Genomic DNA, 19,319 nt, shown 5'->3' on the forward strand with positions numbered 1-19,319 from the left:
TATACCATCAACACTCATCAATGTCTCACACACTCTCTGTCTATCACACTTTCTCTTCCTCTCTCCCTCTCTCCCGCTCTCCCTCACTCACTCTCACTCCCCTCCCCTTTCACTCTCTTGGTCTCTCAGCCCCTCTCTCATTTCTCCTTCCCTCTCCTTTCATCTCTATTCTCTTCATGATACCCTGCCATGTTGTCATGGCAACAATCGAGCCCTGATAGCTTGGTTGCTAGGCAACTGACATCACCCATAAGAGGAACATGAAGATACCGAGTCAGAAACAAACAAACCACTCAAATGTGTGTGTGTGTGTGTGTGTGTGTGTGTGTGTGTGTGTGTGTGTGTGTGTACTATGCGTGTGTGTGTGTGCTGCGTGTGTGGCTGCGTGTGGTGTGTGTACTGTGTGTGTGTGTACTGTGTGTGTGTGTACTGTGTGTGTGTACTGCGTGTGTGTGTGCGCGCGTGAGCACGTGTGTATGTTTATGCCTTCATATAATCAGTTCATTACTCTTCATTAATCTGTAATATTTGTATCTCTATTCAGTGTTGCCTGAGACAGATGCAGAGGTTGCAGTTTATCCCACACAAAAGACTTCAGTGGAGCCTGTTCTTTGCAATGCAGCCTGTTTAAGCCCCCTGTTCTTCCTGACTAGAATGTCAGATTTGACCATTTCAAATGAACAGATCAGAGAAAACTACCATTGTTCCCAAACCACCAGGCTAGTTCTGGAGACAGTCAAACTCATTCTCTCAACTGATTCTTTGTTTTAAAGTGGTCTCATATAACAATCATTTCATATAGTAAATGTGTTTTTTTGCATATCCCATCTCCCCCTGAGAGTGGGGTCACAGCCAGGGTCACCATTGGCTCGGGGATTTGAACTAGCAACCGGTTACTGGCGAACAGTCTAACCACTAGGCTACCTGCCGCTCTAAAAGCTAGGCTAAATGACAGATGCTATGTGAATTAGGATATAGGATAATGTACAGGAATATAATGAATTGAATGACGTGAAATGAGTAGTGAAGCCATAGAAAAAGCGCTGTGTCCCTGGGCTAAATGTACATTTTTATGCACTCATACACTGTAGTTTAACAATACGCCACAAGGTGTCAGCCTATTCTATGTTGAAGAGTGTGTTGACCACTGATAGTATCTGATCCATTTGAAAGGCTAATACCTCTGACATCATCACCATTATCATCATCTTTATACAGTGTGGGATCAAAGGGATGTCTTGTACGGATCTCCGCCTCCCTTGACGCCAAAGGACATCTCACACATCTCTCTCTCTCTCTCTCTCTCTCTCTCTCTCTCTCTCTCTCTCTCTCTCTCTCTCTCTCTCTCTCTCTCTCTCTCTCTCTCTCTCTCTCTCTCTCTCTCTCTCTCTCTCTCTCTCTCACACTCTCTCTCTCACACTCTCTCTCTCTCTCTCTCTCTCTCACACACTCTCTCTCTCGCTCTCTCACTCACTCTCTCTCTCACTGACACACACACACCTCTCCAGCCAGCCAGCTATTCAGTCAGACAAACAGCCAGCCAGTTAGCCACAGTCAGGCATTCAGCAGTGTAAACCAGGCCGTCAGACTCAGAAGTCCATACAGTAGGGATGCGTCACGTTGCAGCATTACTCGCCTAACCCAATGTGAAGGGACGAAGCCCAAACACTCCCTAACAGATCCAACCTGTCATCTGTAGCAGGAATGATTCCCGGACAGACAGTGACACAGACACCAACACGCACCGAGATAAAGACTAGGGTCAGGAAACAGGGTCTGTGTGTGGATTCTGTGTGTACCGCAACATCTCGAATTCCATTAGGATTTGGGACAAAGGTTTGAGACCGTTTCTTCCTCATTCCCACTTCGAGTCAGTGCACTTGGTTGTTGAAGTGGTTTGCGTGTGGGTTGGTGTATTTTTCTGACTGTACAATGCGTGTAGTGGGTGCAACTTTAGGTGTGTGGCTTTGTGTGTGGATCGGTTGGAGTGTGTGGATCGAGGGCACAGTGTGTGGGGTGTCTGAGTGTGTAGGTGATGTGGGTTGTTGTGACGTGTGGGTTGCAGTCTGTGAAAGATCGTGTTCAGGTGTGTTAATTCTACTAAGTCATACAGTAAAGCAAATCTATGGTATAATTTAATGTTATTACTTATTCTGAGCTTTCATGGGGTTGAATACAGACACATTCAGCAGATCGTTGAAACGACAGAGGTCAGGATGAGAAGAGGAGATGAAGAGACTGGAATCAGGCATGAGGAGAGAGCAGGAGGAGGGAGGAAGATCCGGCTAATGAAACACAAGTAAACTGTGCAAACGCTAAAACGCACTAGCAGGAGAATGAGCACGAACACACACACAAACACACACACGCACACACACACGCACACACACACGCACACACACACGCACAGAGAGAAAACGCTGACTGTGAAGTATCAACCGTATCTGACAGTATGTGAAGAGTTTCATTCCAAAACACTATATATCTATTTTCAGAAATGTTGGTAAATTAGCTTTTTTTTTGTTGTTTACAGAACATTAATCGTGGCTATGTGGTTGTTCAATGACAGACGTGTATTTGTTTGAAATCTATCACTTGATCGTTTCATTTCAGAGGCAAATAATCATATTTGGTTGCAAAATGCTATATATCTGTCTCACTCTCAGAGAAATCAGTAGTACTGCTAGGTTTTACACAGTCAAATGTGAAAAATAACCATTTTTATATTTTTTATAAAGAACTGTACAAATGATACATTTGTGACATCAATATAATATATATATATACATTTAAATGAATCAATCAATACAGTAATATGACATCTGTATGAAAAAGATTTACCTTTGACATTTTAGTTATTTAACCGGTCTTATCCAGAGCGACTTCGTTTGTCCATTCATCTTAAGATCGCTTGGTGAGACAACCACCTGTCACAGTCAAATATACAGGATACCAACATTCCATCCCAGCTAAACAACGGGTATATACCGAAACATTAGGAACACCTGCTCTTTCCATGACATTGACTGACCAGGTGAATCCAGGTGAAAGCTACGACTCCTTATTGATGTCACTTGTTAAATCCACTTCAATCAGTGGAGATGAAGGGGAGGAGACAGGTTAAAGAAAGATTTTTAAGCCTTGAGACAATTGAGACATGGATTGTGTATGTGTGCCATTCAGAGGGTAAATGGGCAAGACAAAATATTTAAGTACCTTTGATCGGGGTATGGTAGTAGGTTCCAGGCACATCGGTTTGAGTGTGTCAAGAACTGCAACGCTGCTGGGTTTTTCACACTGAACAGTTTCCCGTGTCTATCAAGAATGGTCCACCACCCAAAGGACATCCAGCCAACTTGACACAACTGTGGGAAGCATTGGAGTTAATAGCATGTGCCAGCATCCCTGTGGAACGCTTTCGACACCTTGTAGAGTCCATGCCCCGATGAACTTAGACTGAAATGAGGCCAAAAGGAGGTGCAAATCAATATTAGGAAGGTGTTCTTCATATGTAATACACTCAGTGTATAGCGTTTGGCACCAATTTTAGCATTTTACAACCCATTGTAATACACATAACAATCTATAAATAAAAAAATCTAAGAAGAGTTAGTTATATTTTACACACACATGAAGGTACCCATAAGCAAGAATTTCTGATGAAAAAACACAAATGGGAAAAATTGGTGTATATAGTATTTTGAAACTAAACTCTTCATGGATCTCCACTGTAATGCTCGGCCCCGTCTCAGACAGAACAGCTCAATATGGCAGTGTGGTGGCAGCAGGCTGGCACCGGGGCAGGCCCTCCCCGCTCCACTAACAGCGCCCTGGGAGCACTTTGGCAGGATCAGTTGCTCTGCTCCTCTGGCCCTTTGGCTGAACGCACACACACACACACAGACACACACAGACACACACACGTCTGGTGGAAGCACAGAGGAGACAGAGGCTGTGTCCTTGAGTGGAGATCAAATATGAGCCATCCGCTCAATCAGTTCAACACAGACCCCACGACAAATCACACACTACACCATACACACCATACACACACTACACCATACACACCATACACACACTACACCATACACACCATACACACCCTACACACACTACACCATACACACCCTACACACACTACACCATACACACCCTACACACACTACACCATACACACCCTACACACACTACACCATACACACCCTACACACACTACACCATACACACCCTACACACACTACACCATACACACCATACACACACTACACCATACACACCCTACACACACTACACCATACACACCACTACACACACTACACCATACACACCCTACACACACTACACCATACACACCCTACACACACTACGCCATACACACCCTACAAACACTACACCATACACACCATACACACACCCTACACACACTACGCCATACACACCCTACAAACACTACACCATACACACCCTACACACACTACACCATACACACCCTACACCATACACACCCTACACACACTACACACACTACACCCTACACACACTACACCACACACACACTACATCACACACACACTACACACACACTATACACACAACACACACTACACCCTACACACACTACACCCTACACACACTACACACACTACACCACACACACACACCCTACACACACTACACCCTACACACACTACATCACACACACACTACACACCCACTACGCACACTACACACAACACACACTTCTACCATACACACACTACACTACACACACCCTACACCACACACACACTACAGACACTACACCATACACACCCTACACACACTACACCACACACACACACCCTACACACAATACACCATACACACACTACACACAATACACCACACACACACCCTACACATAATACACCATACACACCCTACACACACTACACCACACACACACCCTACACACAATACACCATACACACACTACACACAATACACCATACACACAATACACCACACAATACATCATACACACACTACACCCTACACACACTACACCCTACACACACTACACCCTACACCCCCTACACACACTACACCCTACACACACTACACATCCTACACACACACTACACCCTCACTCACACACTACACCCTACACACACTTAACACAATACACACACTACACCCTACACCCTACACACACTACACACACTACACAGACTACACACCATATTACACCCTACACCCTACACACCCTACCCACCCTACACACACTACACACCTACACACCACTACACACACTACACACCCTACACACCCTACCCACACTACACACCCTACATACACTACACCATACACACCCTACACCCTACACACACTACACACCCTACACACACTACACCCTACACACCATACACACACTACACACACACTACACACACACTACACACCCTACACACACTACACCCTACACACCATACACACACTACACACACACTACACACCCTACACCCTACACACCCTACACACTACACCATACACACCCTACACACACTACACCATACACACCCTACACACACTACGCCATACACACCCTACACACACTACACCATACACACCCTACACACACTACACCATACACACCCTACACACACTTTGCCATACACACCCTACACACACTACACCATACACACCCTACGCCATACACACCCTACACACACTACGCCATACACACCCTACACACTACACCATACACACCCTACACACCCTACACACACTACATCGTACACACCCTACACACTACACCATACACACCCTACACCATACACACCCTACACACTACACCATACACACCCTACACCATACACACCCTACACACACTACACCATACACACCCTACACACACTACACCATACACACCCTACACACACTACACCATACACACCCTACACACACTACACCATACACACCCTACACCATACACACACTACACCATACACACCCTACACACACTACACACACTACACCATACACACCCTACACACACTACACCATACACACCCTACACACACTACGCCATACACACCCTACAAACACTACACCATACACACCCTACACACACTACACCATACACACCCTACACACACGACACCATACACACCCTACACACACTACACCCTACACACACTACACCATACACACACTACACCATACACACCCTACACACACTACACCATACACACCATACACACACCCTACACACACTACGCCATACACACCCTACAAACACTACACCATACACACCCTACACACACTACACCATACACACCTTACACACACTACACCATACACACCCTACACCATACACACCATACACACACCCTACACACACTACGCCATACACACCCTACACACACTACACCATACACACCCTACACACACTACACCATACACACCCTACACACCCTACACACACTACACCCTACACATACTACACACACTACACACACTACACCACACACACACTACATCACACACACACTACACAACCTACACACACTATACACACAACACACACTACACCCTACACACACTACACACACTACACACACTACACCCTACACACACTACACCACACACAACACACACTACACCCTACACACACTACATCACACACACACTACACACCCTACACCCACTACGCACACTACACACAACACACACTTCTACCATACACACACTACACTACACACACCCTACACCACACACACACTACAGACACTACACCATACACACCCTACACACACTACACCACACACACACCCTACACACAATACACCATACACACACTACACACAATACACCACACACACACACCCTACACACAATACACCATACACACACTACACACAATACACCACACACACACCCTACACACAATACACCATACACACACTACACACAATACACCACACAATACATCATACACACACTACACCCTACACACACTACACACACTACACCCTACACACACTACACCCTACACACACTACACACACTACACCCTACACCCCCTACACACACTACACCCTACACACACTACACACACTACACACACTACACACCCTACACTCACTACACACCCTACACTCACTACCCACACTACACACCCTACATACACTACACCGTACACACCCTACACACACTACACCCTACACACACTACACACCCTACACACACTACACACTACACACCATACACACACTACACACACACTACACACACACTACACACCCTACACACACTACACCCTACACACCATACACACACCCTACACACACACTACACACCCTACACCCTACACACACTACACCCTCCACACACTACACACCCTACACCCTACACACACTACACACCCTACACACCACACACAATATTACACCCTACACCCTACACACAATACACCATACACACCCTACATACACTACACACCCTAAACACACTACACACCCTAAACACACTACACACACTACACCACACAACACCCTACACACCCTACACATTAAAGTTGAATTGAACTAACTAATTTTACTATCACTGAAAATGCACCTTTCAAATGCACGCTTGATACTCATACCTGTATTATGCGTTCACATTATGAGTTCACATACTACACTCTGAAAACTCACGAGCTACACATTTCCACCACACAATACATATTACACCCTACACCCTACACACCCTACCCACCCTACACACACTACACACACTACACACCCTACACACCCTACACACCATACACTCACTACACACCCTACACACCCTACCCACACTACACACCCTACATACACTACACCGTACACACCCTACACCCTACACACCCTACACACCACTACACACACTACACACCCTACACACACTACACACCCTACACACACTACACCCTACACACACTACACCACACACACACCCTACACACCCTACACACACTACACCCTACACACCATACACACACTACACACCCTACACCCACTACACCCACTACACCCTACACACACTACACACACTACACACCCTACACACACTACACACCCTACACACCACACACAATATTACACCCTACACACAATACACCATACACACCCTACATACACTACACACCCTAAACACACTACACACACTACACCACACAACACCCTACACACCCTACACATTAAAGTTGAATTGAACTAACTAATTTTACTATCACTGAAAATGCACCTTTCAAATGCACGCTTGATACTCATACCTGTATTATGCGTTCACATTATGAGTTCACATACTACACTCTGAAAACTCACGAGCTACACATTTCCACCACACAATACATATTACAAATAGAGACACACTCCTCACTACACCAAAAACACACCTACTCTGTTATATAAAGCCACATGACTCTAACACACACCGGGACACACTATGAACACACACTATGAACACACACTGTGAACACACACATGACTCAAACACACTGTGAACACACACTTTGAACCCACACTGTGAACACACTCATGACTCAAACACACTGTGAACACACACTTTGAACACACACTGTGAACACACACTGTGAACACACACTGTGAACCCACACTGTGAACACACACTGTGAACCCACACTGTGAACACACACTGTGAACACACACTGTGAACACACACATGACTTAAACACATACCGGGACACACTGTGAACACACACTGTCAACACACACCTGATTCAAACACACACCTGATTCAAACACACACCGGGACACACTGTGAACACACACTGTCAACACACACCTGATTCAAACACACACCTGGACACACTGTGAACACACAGACTCAGGAGACACAGTCTTGTCCGAGAAGTTAAAGTGAGCAGAGTTTTGCGCAGCAGCACCAGCTGAATGAATAATGAAGTGGCTGGGTCTGTTTGATTGCGGGTGAGGGGTGACGGGGGCTCAGATATGACCGCTAAACTCCATCTTACAGACTCTCAGGAACAGGCCGACATGCAGGCAGCAGCAGTCACCAGCTTCTCAACCCCCATCCTGCCCCCCCCCCCCCCCCCACACACACACACACACACACACACACACACACACACACACACACACACACACACACACACACACACACACACACACACACACACACACACACACACACACACACACACACACACACACACACAGCTTCAGATTGTCAGTAAGAATATTCATGTTCTTTAAAATACCAAGGAGAGCTGGCAACACAGCGTCAAGTGTTACAGTAATACAAACATGGAGGCTAAAGCTGGCTGCAGCTGGTGGAAAGATGTTCATACTGGAGCTAAAGCAAAGCAGCCAGCCACATACATATATATATAGTACATACAAGAACACCAGTAATGCCCGCATAGACCATATCTGCTGACTTTGAGTACATCTAGTCAAATGTATAATTCAGAAACACTAATGAGGAAAGCCTAGAGAGTGGAGATGAGACAGTGGAACAGGGGAAAGAGGGGAGGAGGAGTGGAGAGAGGGGAGGTGAGCTAGGAGAGGGGAGAAGGGAGATAAGAAGAGGGGAGAGTGGGAAAAGAGGAAAGAGGCAAATCCAGGAGATTATACGAGTGGAAGAGGCAGGAAGAATGAACACGGAGGAGAGAGGAAAGGCAGAATTGGAAAAGAGGGGGTGTGAGAGGAGATGTGGAGGTTAGGGAATGTGACGAAGGAAGAGAGAGACAAAGGGAGTGTCACAAGAGAGGAGAGGAGGAAGAGAGAGCGACAGGAAAGGAGAATGGGAAAAGAACTCCGTGTCCTCTCAAAGAGGGATGAGATTTTAAGACCTAACCAGCTGGTTCATATAAACTCATATCACAGTGACCATGAGGGAGAACTTTTCAATCACTGGCCAGCATTCTTCACATCTCAGAACCCTGCACAATAGCCCCCAGTTACAGTCATCATGTTATTTATCTTAGTTAATAGGATGTCTCACCTTGACATTAAAGTCCTGCATGTCCCCAAAAACATTGCATTTACATGGTAATTATATTACCAGGTACAGTATGGATAGATACGGTCAGTGGGGATTTTAGCATGTAAATCTTGGTGGGGCAAAAACATTATAATTGGATGCATGCCAGCAAAGCCACTACACAACACTAAACAATACATGAACTGCACTATAACACTGCTACACCTGGCTATCAGCGGAGCCTTGTCTGGCAGCGAAACAGTTCATTCAGCCTCATTTACTGCCTAAAAACAACATAGCTGATGGCTGACTTGCTTAAACAAATGTGGTTTCTAATGACAATTGAGATGGACAAACTGTGGCATAAGGGGAGGACAAGCAGATAAGAGGCAATCTGTAATTTCGATAAAGACATTAATGAGCGAGCGACGATGGACGTTGTCAATATATCTATATGTTCAGCACTTTTGAAATGTACAGCGACAGAATTCAGAACATGGGCCGTTCTTACAGTGTTCTCCCTGTACACCAGGTCAGAACGGTAGGATAAATAAAGGGGGAATATAAGCAGACAATGAAAGCTCTTACAATATTCAATGATTACATTTCTCAAGAACAGGTTATATGCTACATGTGCACCACCAAGTCAGAACAGTAAGCGAAATTAAGAGGTGAAAATCAACCAAATTATTAGGTTGAGGCACATGGGCGACTAACAGCTTATTACACAACATACACTTAGTATTACTTTCTTAGCTACAGTATGCATATCTCCCTGGCATATTACATCATTTATGCAGCAGCATACAAGACATTTTTGGACTCACTTGAACAGGAAAGTGGCGCGGCGGTCCTTCGTGGGCAAATTTTGTCATCAAAGTCTGGAAATTCTCTGGAATTACGGTGCTTTCAAGACAACTGGGAACTAAAAAAAACAACAACCTTGAATCATGATGATGTCGGCAATCTTCAGGTTGTAGCTCTAGAAAGAGGCGAGTTCCCGATTTACAATTCCGAGTTGGATGAATGTTCAAAACGTATTTTCCTAGTCGTAGCTCATTTTTCCCGAGTTTCCAGATGTCTTGAACTCACTAAAGACAGATTTTGCAGTTCCGAGTTAACAGTTGTTTTGAGCGCAGCACAAATCATGCTTCATTGACAGCATGGCCAATGTTGAATGTTTATCATTTTAAACTAGGAAAAGAGACCCTTAATCTTAGACTTGGGACCACACAGCCACAGCCACTGAATAGCAGGCTAATGATTGCTTTGCAATGCTTGCAGTTAGCCACTGATTTCTTCCAAACCACTCATTGTTGAATTTGCGATTTCCAACTTCTTGTGTAATGTTTATGTCCAATGGCCAATGAGCACCGATACGTTTTCTCCGTAATTTCTCTTCCTATGACAAGGATTAGAAAGGATTTGCCATGAGTGACAAAACACTGAGCCAATCACGGCGCAATGCTCCGTATTTTCTGCTGGCTTGCCCCACTACCATTGAAAGCACTGAGCTAGGCTGAAACACCTGCATTCTGGAGCTGCCTTACTCAAGATAACATATATATATATATTTTTTTTTTTACATTGTTTGCAAAAAAAGAACACCAAAATAACAAGCCCCACCTGCCCTGAATGACAGGCCGCCACTGTATATGGTCATAGAATAGTCTGTTAAGTATTTACCTGTTTGTGGCTTGTGGCTTGTGGCTTGCATAATTTCTAACCTTGTCCACGTGTGCAATTGGCTGCTGGTGGATGAAATGACACAATCTCAGATATTTGCAAAACTGTAAACTGTGATAATAAAAAGTCATCGTTTTAGAGTGAGGGGGGGTTTTTATCACAATCAATTTGCGTTTGTTTGCAAACCTAATGCCTGTAAAAAAATAAACTTCACGATGCAATCCCAAAAACCTGAATATGCAATCACAGCTGCTTTGTAGAAGCTGTACCTTCATAGCAATTATACTCTACCTGCCTACCATAATTATTACCTATTACTGTAAATATATGTTTTGTCATCGATTTAAAGTGGAATTGAAAAAGGCTTACAGAATTGATTTTGACCTCCCCCTCCACCTTTCTCACTTCCCCTGTGTCTTTCACCTACTGTACACAGTGAACACAGAGAGCCATCCACAGGGTTAAGGGTCAGAGGTTAGGGGTCAGTCACTCTGTGAGAAGGTAGGAAGTGACCTACTGTAACTCAGACTGACACGTCCTTTATTTCTAGCTGACCTGTGTCCTTTAGAGTAAGGGTTAAGGGTTAATAACAGTCTCATTCAAAACCCTTGATACAGTGGGGCTGTGGCCTGTGACGCTCAATGCCAATCATCTGTTATTATCCATTTAACTAAGAGGGTCCTTACATCGTGCTCATATACAATCTGCTGTTGCAGTAAATGCTAGCTCACATCGCTAGATCCAAAGTCTCCCACACATGTAAAGGACCCTGAGTGCTGCAGGAAACCAATTACCACTCACATGACCTCCTGAGCGTGGGCGTCACAGGTGAAATCACACAGCTGACCTGCTACCTGACGGCTACACGAGCTGTCACACTCCTCACCTGCACTACCGCCAGTCACCATTAATGCTTTATCACACACCATTAAAGAGACTTGCTTCTCCATGCACTAATTTAGCTTCCCTTTTCAAATTGACCACCATCTTCCTCAGAATGTTTGGCAAAAGTGGGCCTTCCTCTCTCTGCCAGCTTCGAGCTCTTTCTCACTCGGCGAGAGATGTTTGATCCGGCGAGAGAGATTCGGCGAGAGATGTTTGATCCGGCGAGAGATGTTTGATCCTGGAACAAGGTTGTCGGATATCCATGGATACTGGCCGTGCTCTTTCAGAGTCGATTCTTCGATCAGTTGTTCATGGCATGTCTAAAGAAACTCCTGAGGTCTGTTAGCCGGCATAATTATATTCAAACGGGGATTGATATTTCAGCCTTCATTTTATTCTGTAAATGAAATCGGTAAAAGTATGGGGGAGTAAATAGAATGAGTGATAGTGAGCAAAGAGGACAGAGGAAACATCATGAGTGAAACAGCAAAAAGAGGAGGAAAGAGTATGACTATGCCTATGGAAGCAGGCATGGACCTCCTCTCTCTCTACTGGTCCATTGCACCAAGCACAGAGCTAGAATACAGCTTGATGGGCAGAAGACACAGCCATTTTGGATTCGAGTTGAAGCAACACTTTACCTTGAAGTCGGGTACAAAAGATGAAAAGCAATCAAAGGACAAAACTATTACATAACAATATAGCTACGGTACGTTGTTATCCTACCCAGGGATAGATAGAGGGAGAGTGAGGAGTTAGATTTTACCTGTATTATTCATTAAATGAAGGCCTGATGGAGTCTCTCTCTCTCGCTCCCTCCCTCTCTCTCCCTCTCCCTCTCTCTCTCTCTCTCTCTCCCTCTCCCTCTCTCGCTCCCTCCCTCTCCCGCTCCCTCTCCCTCCCTCTCCCCTCTCCCTCTCTCTCGCTCCCTCCCTCCCTCTCTCTCTCTCTCCCTCTCTCTCGCTCCCTCCCTCTCCCTCTCTCTCTCTCTCCCTCTCGCTCCCTCCCTCTCCCTCTCTCTCTCTCTCTCTCTCCCTCTCTCTCGCTCCCTCCCTCTCCCTCTCCCTCTCCCTCTCCCTCTCCTCTCTCTCTCTCTCTCTGCTCTTTAATTGAGCTAGTTAAGCTTGTCGTTGCTCTGCAGTTTAAATACGTCTCAGCCTGCATTAATACACATTGAAGCTCACCAGGGAACCCAGAGAAGCCTGTTAGCCATACTGTCATATTTACAGCACACCATTAATTGTCTCTGCTCAGTGGTACAGAATCAAAATGTGCAACACACTGAGATGCTTTGCCAACCGTTAAAACCACACACACTTTTGTTTTACTGTCCATGCGGGGACCAAAAAAATGTATTCCCATTCAAAATCCTATTTTCCCTAACCCCCACGTTCATCTTCCCTATCACTGCTATGTCTGTCAGCTGGCCATAAGGAGCTCTGTTGTCAAGGGAACTAGCTTACATCAAATACACTTGAACTGATTGATAAGCGAATGATTCTGATTCTCCATGGCTAAGTAAGCAATGATTTACCTAATTTGAGAAAAAAAACGAAGCTTTCTTCCCCCCTCTGTAAAAAAAACTCTGGGCTTGTGGTGAAAGTTCCCACACACTGAGCAAATACTGGACCACATTTCCCATCAAAAACGACAAGAGTCTGCCCAAGTTCATTCAGTGTGTGTATGAGATGCCTCGTTTTCATTTGTCCCACGCTCCTCCTACTGGCATGGTTCCCACACACTCCCACAGCCAGCATCCCACAGCCAGCATCCCACAGCCAGCATCCCACAGCCAGCATCCCACAGCCAGCATCCCACAGCCAGCATGCAAGAGCAGCCGCCATGTTGTTTGTGTGTTTGTGAACGTGTGTGAGTAATTGAGGGGGGGGGGGGGGGGGGGGGTGTGTGTGTGTGTGTGTGTGTGTGTGTGTGTGTGTGTGTGTGTGTGTGTGTGTGTGTGTGTGTGTGTGTAAGGAGTAGGAGCAACATTAGGGGGGGGCACTTTTTTGTTGTGGAAAAACAGATTTTAAATACTCATTTCTAGTGACTTTTGAGAAACAGACAAATCTTAACTTATAAATAGGCGAATTTACAAGGCTAAGGGCTAAGGGGGGCCTTGTAGAGGGGCACTTACTCTGGTACATTCCAATCAGTCTTAAGGTCATGGCTATTCATACTGTACTGAATACCAGTGTGACTGTTAATGTGGATATATTCAATGAAACAACCATTTTGTACTCATTCTCTGCTACCATACAATTCATTTCCTAGTATTTCTCTCACTTCCCCTGTCAGGTTGTTACTATTGCTGCTCTACATACTTTATGGTTGGAAACGTAACGTAATGTTTTCAACTTATAATACAGTTATTATACTGTAATAATAACCAGCAACATAAACAGTTAAAAATTGTTAGATTTTTTTTTTAAAGGAAGGGATGAAAGGTCAAACTGAAATGAGTCAATCTACACAATATTATCCAAAATAAAATGTCATCATGGCTGCCTCTCGCCTGCATGAAGTTAACACCTGAAATAAACCCTCTAGATCAGGGATGGGCTACTTTGACCTGGGGTGGGGGGCACCAAAAAACTGAACTCTCATGAGGGGCGCAGTTGCTCGCGGGTCTTCGTACCTACATCCACAGTCGGGGGACACTAAGTTTCGTGCAATTCTACTCAATTTACCAGGGGCAGAGAGGAAAATGTACTGTTTTATAGCTAATTTCCTGCAATTCTACACATTTAGCCATAGGGTGGAGAGAAATGTTTGCAGTTTTTAATATGATATCTGAGTGAGACTGACTAACAAAATCAATGGGGCCATGATAACAAGTTTAGATAGCTGGTCGCTAAACTAATTTAGCAATCTAAAAAATGTTAGCTGGCATGGGCTAATTGACTGACTAAGTGACTGACATAGAATAGTAGAATACACAAGGTGCAATTTCGAAATTTGATTGTGCATCAGCAGTATTTATCTTGTTAACTCAACAGTAAGTTAAGACCCCGACTGAGTTCCAATTTTGGAAATTGATCCGAGGGCCTTCAAAAAGGCGTGAGCCGCCAGTTGCCCATCCCTGCTCTCGTTTAAAGGTCCAATGTAGCTGTTTTTGTTTCAATATCAAATCATTTCTGGGTAATAATGAAGTACCTTACTGTGATTGTTTTCAATTAAAATGGTCAAAAATAAACCGCAAATTTCTCAAGCAAGAATTTTGCTCGGACTGTCTGGGAATGGTCTGAGTGGTGAGGAGAAAACTGAAAACTGGCAGTTATTGGCAGAGAGATTAGGAACTCTCTTTCTTATTGGTCTATTAACTCATTTTTTCGCCTGGTGATGTTACCAGGCAGGCCGAAATTCATCCCACCAAACAGGCTGAAATTTCAAGCAGTCTTTTCAAACAGCTCTTACACTAAAAGGGCATTATCATCATTCTCACAGTATTATTCCAACCTCATAGTTTGTAAATATCTACAGTTGAAGTCGGAAGAATACATACACCTTAGCCAAATACATTTAAACTCAGTTTTTGACAATTCCTGACATTTAATCCTAGTAAACAATCCATGTCTTAGGTCAGTTAGGATCACCACTTTATTTTAAGAATGTGAAATGTCAGAATAATAGTAGAGAGAATTATTTATTTTAGCTTTTATTTCTTTCATCACATTCCCAGTGGGTCAGAAGTTTACATACACTCAATTAGTATTTGGTAGCATTGCCTTTAAATTGTTTAACTTTGGTCAAACATTTCAGGTAGCCTTCTACACGCTTCCCACAATAAGTTGGGTGAATTTTGACCCATTCCTCCTGACAGAGCTGGTGTAACTGAATCAGGTTTGTAGGCCTCCTTGCTCGGACATGCTTTTCGAGTTCTGCCTACAAATTTTCTATAGGATTGAGGTCAGGGCTTGAGGTGATGGCCACTCCAATACCTTGACTTTGTTGTCCTTAAGCCATTTTGCCACAACTTAGGAAGTATGCTTGGGGTCATTGTCCATTTGGAAGACCCATTTGCGAGCAAGCTTTAACTTCCTGACTGATGTCTTGAGATGCTGCTTCAATATATCCACCTAATTTCCCTACCTCATGATGCCATCTATTTTGTGAAGTGCACCAGACCCTCCTGCAGCAAAGCACCCCCACAACATGATGCCGCCACCCCCGTGCTTTACGGTTGGGATGGTGTCCTTTGGCTTGCAAGCCTCCCCCTTTCTCCTCCAAACATAACGATGGCCATTATGGCCAAACAGTTCTATTTTTGTTTCATCAGACCAGAGGACATTTCTCCAAAAAGTACGATCTTTGTCCCCATGTGCAATTGCAAACCGTAGTCTGGAGCAGTGCCTTCTTCCTTGCTGAGCGGCCTTTCAGGTTATGTCGATATAGGACTCGTTTTACTGTGGATACAGATACTTTTGTACCTGTTTCCTCCAGCATCTTCACAATGTTCTTTGCTGTTGTTCTGGGATTGATTTGCACTTTTCGCACCAAAGTACGTTATTCTCTAGGAGACAGAATGCATCTCCTTTCTGAGTGGTATGACGGCTGTGTGGTCCCATGGTGTTTATACTTGCGTACTATTGTTTGTACAGATGAACGTGGTACCTTCAGGCATTTGGAAATTGCTTGAAGGTAGGTCTCCAACTTTTTTTTCTGAGGTCTTGGCTGATTTCTTTTGATTTTCCCATGATGTCAAGCAAAGAGGCACTGAGTTTGAAGGTAGGCCTTGAAAGACATCCATAGGTACACCTCTCATTGACTCAAATTATGTCAATTAAACTATCAGAAGCTTCTAAAGCCATGACATAATTTTCTAGAATTTTCCAAGCTGTTTCAAGGCACAGTTAACTTAATGTATGTAACCTTCTGACCCACTGGAATTGTGATACAGTGAATTATAAGTGAAATAATCTGTCTGTAAACAATTGTTGGAAAAATGACTTGTGTCATGTACAAAGTAGAGGTCCTAACCGACTTGCCAAAACTATAGTTTGTTAACAAGACATTTGTGGAGTGGTTGAAAGACGAGTTTTAATGACTCCAACCTAAGTGTATGTAAACCTCTGACTTCAACTGTATAAAACACAGGAAAATCCCATTTTTGACTGTACTAGGCCTTTAAGCTGCTATAATTTAATCAGAGATCATATACGATAATTCAGATTGATTCACATTATGACAGCTCATCAGTCTATGAACTCTATGGGCTTGGAGAGACACTTCTCACTATCTTCCCTGTTGGTTTGTGGCCTCTCTCTCTCTTTCTCTCCCTCTCTGGTTGTTTGTCTGTTCATGTCTGTCCCTCTCCTGCCATGATCATGACGGCACCAAAGTCTTAACACATGGAACACACCTTCATGACCCATAATCACTGTGATGAAGTTAAAGACCTCTAAGTTTAAAGCACTCTAATTTGTCAGCTAGTTTGCGAGGGGGGGGGGGGGTTGCAGGCAGTTGCCAAGTACCTCACTTACAGTCCTTTGCACTATCTTCTTGACTGGTGGTACGTCCATTGCTAACTTGCTGACCCTATGATGAAGACTAAGACAGTGATTGTGCAAGCGATTCTGTAGCTAGCAAGTATTCTTGAGTTCAAACATTCACTGTCAGTTTTTCACACGGCCAGAGCTACCCAGCGTTAGCTGGTTAGATAAAGCCTCACAGCTAAAAATGACTCAACTGTAAATGTAAAGCTAACTAGGAATTCTGGTGGGTTTTCACGCACACTCTGCATCCTACTGCTGGCTTGCCTCTGAAGCTAAGCATGGTCGGTCCCTGGATGAGAGACCAGATGCTGCTGGAAGTGGTGTTGGAGGGCCAGGAAAAGGTATTCTTTCCTTAAAAAAAAAAATCACAGAGCAGTGATTGGGGTCATTGCCCTGTGTAGGGTGCTGTCTTTCAGATGGGATGTTAAACAGGTGTCCTGACTCTCTGTGGTCACTAAATATCACATGGCACTTATTATTGTAAGAGTAGGGGTGTTAACCCTGGTGTCCTGGCTAAATTCCCAATCTGGCCCTCATACCATCGTGGCCACCTAATTATCCCCAGCTTCCAATTGGTTCATTCATCTCCTCTCCCTTGTAACTATTCCCCAGGTCGTTGCTGTAAATGACAAATTGTATCTCAGTCAACTTACCTGGTAAAATAAGGGTTAAATATAAATAAAATAGCCAGGAGAAAAAGCTTAGAGTAGCTCAAGTTCAATTCTAACATATCACAGTTTATCTACTTAAACTTACTTTGTTGTTGCCAACTACACTTACTTTACCTGGTGCAGTGAGTAATGATGGTGGTGCTGCACAGTGCTTTTTCTATCACTCACACAGAGGAGGTTTGTGGCACCTTAATTGGGGAGAACGGGCTCATGGTAATGACCGGAGTGGAATGAGTGGAACGGTACCAAATACATCAAACACGTGGTTTGCAGGTGTATGATGCCATTCCAATTGCTCCATTCCGGCCATTATTATAAGCCGTCCTCCTCTCAGCAGCCTCCTGTGTCACGCACTGCCACACTGCTTGTAACAACCGAGAGTGAGAATGAAGTAGTCAGTGGGGGCGAGGCAAGTGACTCACGTTCCAGCAGCAGAGGCCTTTTCAAAATAGCAGTCCTTCAACGAAATGTGGTGACTCATTTTTCTAAATAAAAGCTTCGCTGAATTATTATAATCATTTCTTATATGGGGGGTGGGGGGGGGGGGGGGCATTTTACTACGCTCCTATGCCCTGGACACTGTGAGTGTGCGTGAAAACCCACCAGAATTCCT

The 19,319-nt window shown here is 44.4% G+C and overlaps 1 protein-coding gene across 1 annotated transcript in view; it reads right to left on the reverse strand.

Annotated features, from left to right (window-relative positions):
• LOC106603100 (disks large homolog 4) overlaps positions 1 to 19,319 on the reverse strand; it is a 92,105-nt gene that overhangs the window by 71,311 nt on the left and 1,475 nt on the right. The gene's annotated exons all lie outside the window — the stretch shown is intronic.

The sequence above is a fragment of the Salmo salar genome, chromosome 04 (genome assembly GCF_965601325.2).
Source record: "Salmo salar chromosome 04, fSalSal1, whole genome shotgun sequence".
NCBI classification, from domain to species: Eukaryota; Metazoa; Chordata; class Actinopteri; order Salmoniformes; family Salmonidae; genus Salmo; species Salmo salar.